The sequence below is a fragment of the Triticum dicoccoides genome, chromosome 7B, assembly GCF_002162155.2.
Source record: "Triticum dicoccoides isolate Atlit2015 ecotype Zavitan chromosome 7B, WEW_v2.0, whole genome shotgun sequence".
Taxonomy (NCBI): domain Eukaryota; kingdom Viridiplantae; phylum Streptophyta; class Magnoliopsida; order Poales; family Poaceae; genus Triticum; species Triticum dicoccoides.
In genome coordinates this window covers 310008195-310017708 of record NC_041393.1, presented here as the reverse complement: position 1 = coordinate 310017708, position 9514 = coordinate 310008195, and the positions used below count along the sequence as shown (strand labels likewise).

General features: G+C 40.8%; 1 long non-coding RNA gene across 1 annotated transcript; it reads right to left on the bottom strand.

Moving 5' to 3' along the window:
- Positions 1-395: 395 nt before the first annotated feature.
- On the bottom strand, positions 396-2521 carry LOC119341188. Its single transcript, XR_005164954.1, has 4 exons — positions 2115-2521; positions 1934-2016; positions 1565-1620; positions 396-424 (listed from the first exon to the last, which is right to left on the bottom strand). It is a non-coding gene; the product is annotated as an uncharacterized LOC119341188 (long non-coding RNA).
- Between the last annotated feature and the right edge of the window lie 6993 nt (positions 2522-9514).

Genomic DNA, 9514 nt, shown 5'->3' with positions numbered 1-9514 from the left:
TCCATGTCATTAGCCGCAATCCCCTTCTTGATGTACCCACTAAAGTGAAATTGGCACTTCTCAATCTCCTCATCAACTATTAACTGAAATAAGGGTAGGGCAGAAGTTAAAGCAAGATTCAGTAACCTGCTTCAAAAATAAAACAAAGTACACTGTTTTAGGATACTTTATATGGATGAATCAGGCTCAGATATCTTTCAAAAAGAATTCATGTATAAAACAACAATAGCCCAGGGGAATGAAGAAATGGCATTATAATAACACCACAAGGACAATGGATCCAACTCACCTTCATGCAGTCAGCAACATGATCTTCATAAATGAATTTGTGGTGAATCTTAGTGTCCAGCTGCTTCTCATCCTTCTTGAAGCCACCAAATCTCTTGTCACCGTGTGGAATATCAAGACCACCATCCAAAGCACCCTGCAGCAGCACACATAGTGAAGCAAGTCTCAAACTGATAAATTTTATGTTTCCCTTAATAGCTTAGAACCCTCCTAAATAGAATAAAAGAAACACACCAACACCAGGCAATAAATGCAGTCCAAGATTAGGCATACTCCATCAGTGCCAACTACACAATTCAAATATGTTTATTATTTAGATTTCAACCTATCGAACAAAAGCATCAATCGTGCATTCGAGATCTGTAGGTAAACCTTGGTCTTCTTCTACTCTTAGCTAAAACAGTTTTGCTAAAATTATTCTTCCTCTCTTCTATGTCAGATACCATATATTAGCAAAGTAAAACACGTCAAGTTTAAAATCCATTTAAACTGTCATGAAGAGAGGAAGAATACACATGCTATGAAGCATGGAACCTGGCAAAATAAATGCAAAGGATGCCCAACAGAACTCTTGCTCCATGGCCTTACTTCTATTGTGGTTGCAGACTTGAGTCCCACTTTGTTGAACCTTTTGTACATGCTGTTAAAAAAAGCTCTTGATTCCCTTATAAACCCCCTCCTATGAACCATGAATACCCAAACCATATAACAAGAAAATAAGATTGAATCACCCATACAGTAATAGAGTGAAAAGCTTAACCGACGGGAAACACAACAAATTTTAGTTGTCACATGGAACAGGTGCACAGTCCATACAATGATCACATTCCATATATCTTTTTACTTGTACTCACAAGAGCCTGTTCTCAACAAAAAGTACCAACAACTGTACATCATCAAGTAAAAATATAGAGCATTGTACATTGATTGCAAATACCAGAATAGAAAGGCAAGGAATTTGCAAACCGCCCCCCCCCCCAAAAAAAAGAAGATAGCACAATGGCTAGTTAGAACAGAGCTGATGTTATCTCAACATGTGTTCCCAAGCAACAAAATAGCAATCTCATATTATCCTATACGACGCTGCAAACAAATAAGGAGTCGCGCATGCCCATCTCTAAGCAAAATAGTCTGCATAACATGAAATCCATAACGACAAATCAGCAAAACTACTTTGGAAAGTCCATTGATAGCTAGAGAACATGGTCCAACACAAACCATATCACCAAAATGCAAGCGCAAACTTGATTGGATTCGCAAGAGGGATAAAATTCACCTTGGTCTTCTTCAACTCTTCAGCTAAAATTGTTCTTCATCTCTTCTTTCACAGATCTGCACACATCATGTGTAGAAAACCCACATATTAGGGAACTAAAATGTGAATGAGCTATGTATATTTGCTAACTAATAATTTTAGCTGTCAAGCTGCAACATTAACTTGCTAATATTTATTAGGTATGCAACACATAACATACTTTAAGCCTCAAGCCATCAACAATTCCAGGTCCAGGAATTATATGAGCATCAATAATACCAAGTATATTGCTCTCATGTGTAGAATATTCATCTTGAAAGGAAAAAAAACTAAGCACACTACGCGAATATGCAAATAGAATGGAAGGATAGGGAATAGCACATTTCTTACCATTCGTCTTGCATAATGAATGTGTTTTCAATGTCAGCAAACTTGCGGTTCTCAAAGATCAAAAGGTTGTGCTTCTCAGCAATCTTCAAAAAAAGTTCATAAGATCCCATTATATAAAGGATGCTGAATTTGCATATTCAATAGTGAACAACGCCGGTAACTAAATAAAGGAGGCATCTACCCATAATTATAAGAGAATTACAGCCTGTACTTGCTAAACTGATCCTTCTCCTAGTACTTGGCGTCCTCTCCCTCCATAAACATGGCAGAAATCAAGCATCAACAGAGCTTAAAACAGGATGCAAGATGAAAAAAGCTTGTCAAGTTGAACCCATAAGCATGGAGGCTATACGATATTAGAAGAAAAAACATGGAAAATGTCATAGCTAGTAGAGTAGGAGCATTGCTACTCAAACCTAAAAAAATTGAGGATTGCAACTCAGATCTAATAAAAACGTCATAGCATTGAAGTTCATATGAACATCAATTCACTGTAACTACCTTTCTGGGCAGGTCACCTCGCTCTCGTGTAAACCGCAGCCACCGCCGCCTTCCTCTTCTCTCCTAAGCACTTGCCGCCGACCTTCGTGCCCTCCCCTCTCACCTCCGGCCTCGGTGCGAACATCAATTCACAATAACTACCTTTCTGGACGGCTTGGTGGACGAAGCAGATGGCTTCAGTGGAATGAATTTGGCAAACAGCAGTAGCAGTGTATGTAGCTTCTTGAACCATGGAAGAAGGTGGGGGAGCAGGAAGGGGTAGTCGTGGCCGTGGTCGGGCTGGACGGCGTCTCTGTCGAGCTCATCCATGGAAGGTAGGAAGGAGTTGCTGCTGCTCAACAGAAAAAGAAATCAGGGGTCCGATTCGATCTGATGTGATGTGAGAGAGGAGAGTAGTCGGGGAAAGGGAGAGCTCACCGTTGCAACCGGGCGACCAGAGAGGTGGAGGATGGAGGCGGAGGAGGGGATCCGTGCCTGGAAGCCGTCACGACGCCGCGTCCATGGAGACGCTGCTGCTGCTGCTGCAGATCGAGAAAGCAAAGAAATTAGGGGAAGGATGTGAGCAGTGACGGCACGCAGGTGGATCGGTCGCCGATGGATGCAACCTCTTTTGGGGAACGTAGTAATTTCAAAAAATTTCCTACGTACACGCAAGATCATGGTGATGGCATAGCAACGAGAGGGGAGAGTGTTGTCCACGTACCCTCGTAGACCGTAAGCCGAAGCGTTATGACAACGCGGTTGATGTAGTCGTACGTCTTCACGATCCGACTGATCCAAGTACCGAACGTACGGCACATCCGAGTTCAGCACATGTTCAGCTCGATGACGATCCCCGGGCTCCGATCCAGCAAAGCTTCGGGGATGAGTTCCGTTAGCACGACAGCGTGGTGACGATGATGATGCTCTACCGGCGCAGGGCTTCGCCTAAACTCCGCGACAATATGACCGAGGTGGAATATGATGGAAGGGGGCACTGCACACGGCTAAGGAACGATCCGTAGATCAACTTGTGTTGTCCCTAGAGGTGCCCCCCTACCCTCGTATATAAAGGAGCAAGGGGGGAGGGGGCGGCCGGCCTAGGAGGGGCGCGCCAAGGGGAGTCCTACTCCCACCGGGAGTAGGACTCCCTCCTTCCTTGTTGGAGTAGGAGAAGGGGGAAAGAGGGGAGAGGAGGAAGGAAAAGGGGGGCCGCACCCCTTGTCCAATTCGGACCAGAGGGGGGCTGCACGCCTCCTTCCTTTCGGCCTCTCTCCTCTATTCTCGTATGGCCCAATAAGGCCCATATACTCCCTCGCGAATTCCCGTAACTCTCCGGTACTCCGAAAAATACCCGAATCACTCGGAACCTTTCCGAAGTCCGAATATAGTCGTCCAATATATCGATCTTTACGTCTCGACCATTTCGAGACTCCTCGTCATGTCCCCGATCTCATCCGGGACTCCGAACTCCTTCGGTACATCAAAACTCATAAACTCATAATATAACTGTCATCGAAACCTTAAGCGTGCGGACCCTACGGGTTCGAGAACTATGTAGACATGACCTAGAACTATTCTTGGTCAATAACCAATAGCGGAACTTGGATGCTCATATTGGCTCCTACATATTCTACGAAGATCTTTATCTGTCAAACTGCATAACAACATACGTTGTTCCCTTTGTCATCGGTATGTTACTTGCCCGAGATTCGATCGTCGGTATCCAATACCTAGTTCAATCTCGTTACCGGAAAGTCTCTTTTCTCGTTACATAATGCATCATCCCGCAACTAACTCATTAGTCACATTTCTTGCAAGGCTTATAGTGATGTGCATTACCGAGAGGGCCCAGAGATACCTCTCCGACAATCGGAGTGACAAAACCTAATCTCGAAATACGCCAACCCAACATGTACCTTTGGAGACACCTGTAGTACTCCTTTATAATCACCCAGTTACGTTGTGACGTTTGGTAGCACCCAAAGTGTTCCTCCGGTAAACGGGAGTTGCATAATCTCATAGTTACAGGAACATGTATAAGTCATGAAGAAAGCAATAGCAACATACTAAACGATCAAGTGCTAGGCTAACGGAATGGGTCATGTCAATCACATCATTCTCCTAATGATGCGATCCCATTAATCAAATGACAACACATGTCTATGGTTAGGAAACATAACCATCTTTGATTAATGAGCTAGTCAAGTAGAGGCATACTAGTGACTATATGTTTGTCTATGTATTCACACATGTATCATGTTTCCGGTTAATACAATTCTAGCATGAATAATAAACATTTATCATGAAATAAGGAAATAAATAATAACTTTATTATTGCCTCTAGGGCATATTTCCTTCAGTCTCCCACTTGCACTAGAGTCAATCATCTAGTTCACATCGCTATGTGATTTAACACCAATATTCACATCTGCATGTGATTAATACCCATAGTTCACATCATCATGTGATCAACACCCAAAGGGTTTACTAGAGTCAATAATCTAGTTCACATCGCTATGTGATTAACACCCAAAAGAGTACTAAGGTATGATCATGTTTTGCTCGTGAGAGAAGCTTAGTCAACGGGTCTGTCATATTCAGAGCCGTATGTATTTCGCAAATATTCTATGTCCACAATGCTCTGCACAGAGCTACTCTAGCTAATTGCTCCCACTTTCAATATGTATCCAGATTAAGACTTAGAGTCATCTGGATTGGTGTAAAAGCTTGCATCGTTGTAACTTTTACGACGGGCTCTTTTATCACCTCCATAATCGAGAAATATTTCCTTAGTCCTCACTAAGGATATTCTTGACCAATGTCCAGTGATCTACTCCTAGATCACTATTGTACTCCCTTGCCAAATAAAGAGCAAGGTATACAATAGGTCTGGTACATAGCATAGCATACTTTATAGAACCTATGACTGAGGCATAGGGAATGACTTTTCATTCTCTTTCTATTTTCTGCCATGGTCGGGTCTTGAGTCTTACTCAACTTCACACCTTTGCATCACAGGCAAGAACTCCTTCTTTGACTGTTCTATTTTGAACTATTTCAAAAATTTATCAAGGTATGTACTCATTGAAAAATCTTATCAAGCGTCTTGATCTATCTATATAGATCTTGATGCTCAATATGTAAGTAGCTTTGTCGAGGTTTTTCTTTGAAAAAAAAACTCCTTTCAAACACTCCTTTATGCTTTGCAGAATAATTCTACATTATTTCCGATCAACAATATGTCATTCACATATACTTATCAGAAATGTTGTAGTGCTCCCACTCACTTTCTTGTAAATACAAGCTTCACCGCAAGTCTGTATAAAACTATATGCTTTGATCAACTTATCAAAGTGTATATTCCAACTCTGAGATGCTTGCACCAGTCCATAGATGGATCACTGGAGCTTGCACACTTTGTTAGCACTTTTATGATTAACAAAACATTCTGGTTGCATCATATACAACTCTTCTTTAAAAAATCCATTAAGGAATGCAGTTTTGACATCCATTTGCCAGATTTCATAAAATGTGGCAATTGCTAACATGATTCAGACAGACTTAAGCATCGATACGAGTGAGAAAATCTCATCGTATTCAACACCTTGAACTTGTTGAAAACCTTTCGCAACAAGTCGAGCTTAGTAGATAATAACGCTACTATTAGTGTCCGTCTTCCTCTTGAAGATCCATTTATTTATCATGGCTTGCTGATCATCGAGCAAGTCAATCAAAGTCCATACTTTGTTTTCATACATGGATCATATCTCAGATTTTATGGCCTCAAGCCATTTCGCGGAATCTGGGCTCATCATTGCTTCCTCATAGTTCATAGGTTTATCATGGTCTAGTAACATGACTTCCAGAACATGATTACCGTACCACTCTGGTGCGGATCTTACTCTGGAAGACCTACGAGGTTTGGTAGCAACTTGATCTGAAGTTTCATGATCATCATCATTAACTTCCTCACTAATTGGTGTAGGAATCACTTGAACTGATTTCTGTGATGAACTACTTTCCAACAAGGGAGTAGGTATAGTTACCTCAGCAAGTTCTACTTTCCTCCCACTCACTTCTTTCGAGAGAAACTCCTTCTCTAGAAAGGATCCATTTTTAGCAACGAATAACTTGCCTTCGGATCTGTGATAGAAGGTGTACCCAACAGTTTCCTTTGGGTATTCTATGAAGACGCACTTCTCCGATTTGGGTTCGAGCTTATTAGGTTGAAAACCTTTTTCATATAAGCATCGCAACTCCAAACTTTAAGAAACGACAGCTTAGGTTTACTGCTAAACCATAGTTCATACGGTGTCGTCTCAACGGATTTAGATGGTGCCCTTTTAACGTGAATGCAGCTGTCTCTAATGCATAACCCCAAAATGATAATGGTAAATCAGTAAGAGACATCATACATCGCACCATATCCAATAAAGTGCGGTTACGACGTTCGGATACACCATAACGTTGTGGTGTTCCAGGTGGCGTGAGTTGTGAAACTATTCCACATTGTTTTAATTGAAGACCAAACTCGTAACTCAAATATTCGTCTCTGTGATCAGATCGCAGAAACTTTATTTTCTTGTTATGATGATTTTTCCACTTCACTCTGAAATTCTTTGAACCTTTCAACTATTTCAGACTTATGTTTCATCAAGTAGATATACCCATATCTGCTCAAATCATCTTGTGAAGTTCAGAAAATAACAATACTTGCCACGAGCATCAACACTCATTGGATCGCATACATCGGTATGTATTATTTCCAATAAGTCAGTAGCTTGTTCCATTGTTCCGGAGAACGGAGTTTTAGTCATCTTGCCCAAAAGGCACGGTTCACAAGCATCAAATGATTCATAACCAAGTGATTCCGAAAATCCATCTTTATGGAGTTTCTTCATGCGCTTTACACCGATATGACCCAAACAGCAGTGCGACAAATAAGTTGCACTATCATTATTAACTTTGCATCTTTTGGCATCAATATTATGAATATGTGTATCACTATGATTGAGATCCAACAAACTATTTTCATTGGGTGTATAACCATCGAAGGTCTTATTCATGTAAACAGAATAACAATTATTCTCTAACTTTAAATGAATAACCGTATCGCAATAAACATGATCAAATCATGTTCATGCTCAACGCAAATGCCAAATAACATTTATTTAGTTTAACACTAATCCCGAAAGTATAGGGAGTGTGCGATGATGATCATATCAATCTTGGAACTACTTCCAACACTCATCGTCACTTCCCCTTCAACTAGTCTCTGTTTATTCTGTAACTCCTGTTTCGAGTTACTAATCTTAGTAACCGAACAAGTATCAAATACTCAGGGGCTACTATAAACACTAGTAAGGCACACATCAATAACCTGTATATCAAATATACCCTTGTTCACTTTGCCATCCTTCTTATCCACCAAATATTTGGAGTAGTTCCACTTCTAGTGACCATTTCCTTTGCAGTGTAAGCACTCAGTTTCAGGCTTTGGTCCAGCTTTGGTCTTCTTCATGGGAGTGACAACTTGTTTGCCATTCTACTTGAAGTTTCCCTTTCTTTCCCTTTTCCCTTTTCTTGAAACTAGTGGTCTTGTCAATCATCAACACTTGATGCTCTTTCTTGATTTCTACCTTCGTTGATTTCAACATCACGAAGAGCTCGGGAATCGTTTTCGTCATCCCTTGCATACTATAGTTCATCTCAAAGTTCTAGTAACTTAGTGATGGTGACTAGAGAATTCTGTCAATCACTATCTTATCTGGAAGATTAACTCCCACTTGATTCAATCGATTGAAGTATCCAGACAATCTGAGCACATGCTCACTAGTTGAGCGATTCTCCTCCATCTTTTAACTATAGAACTTGTTGGAGACTTCATATCTCTCAACTCGGGTATTTTCTTGAAATATTAACTTCAATTCCTGAAACATCTCATATGGTCCATGATGTTCAAAACATCTTTGAAGTCCCGATTCTAAGCCATAAAGCATGGGGCACAAAACTATCAAGTAGTCATCATATTGAGCTAGCCAAACGTTCATAACGTCTGCATCTGCTCCTGCAATAGGTCTGTCACCTAGCGGTGCATTAAGGACATAATTCTTCTGTGCAGCAATGAGGATAAACCTCAGATCACGGATCCAATCCGCATCATTGCTACTAACATTTTTCAACACAATTTTCTCCAGGAACATATCAAAATAAACATATGAAAGCAACAACGCAAGCTATTGATCTTACAACATAATTTGCAAAATACTACCAGGACTAAGTTCATGATAAATTTAAGTTCAATTAATCATATTACTTAAGAACTCCCACTTAGACAGACATCTCTCTAGTCATCTAAGTGATCACGTGATCCAAATCAACTAAACCATGTCCGATCATCACGTGAGATGGAGTAGTTTTCAATGGTGAACATCACTATGTTGATCATATCTACTATATGATTCACGCTCGACCTTTCGGTCTCCGTGTTCCGAGGCCATATCTGTATATGCTAGGCTCGTCAAGTTTAACCCGAGTATTCCGCGTGTGCAACTGTTTTGCACCTGTTGTATTTGAACGTAGAGCCTATCACACCCGATCATCACGTGGTGTCTCAGCACGAAGAACTTTCGCAACGGTGCATACTCAGGGAGAACACTTCTTGATAATTAGTGAGAGATCATCTTAAAATGCTACCGTCAAACAAAACAGAATAAGATGTATAACAGATAAACATCATATGCAATCAAAATATGTGACATGATATGGCCATGATCATCTTGCACCTTTGATCTCCATCTCCAAAGTACTGTCATGATCTCTATCGTCACCGGCACGACACCATGATCTTCATCATCTTGATCCATATCAATGTGTTGTCACATGGTCGTCTCGCCAACTATTGCTCTTGCAACTATTGCTATCGTATAGCGATAAAGTAAAGCAATTATTTAGCACTTGCATCTTATGCAACAAAGAGACAACCATAGGACTTCTGCCAGTTGCCGATAACTTCAACAAAACATGATCATCTCATACAACAACTTATATCTCATCATGTCTTGACCATATCACATCATAACATGCCCTGCAAAAAAA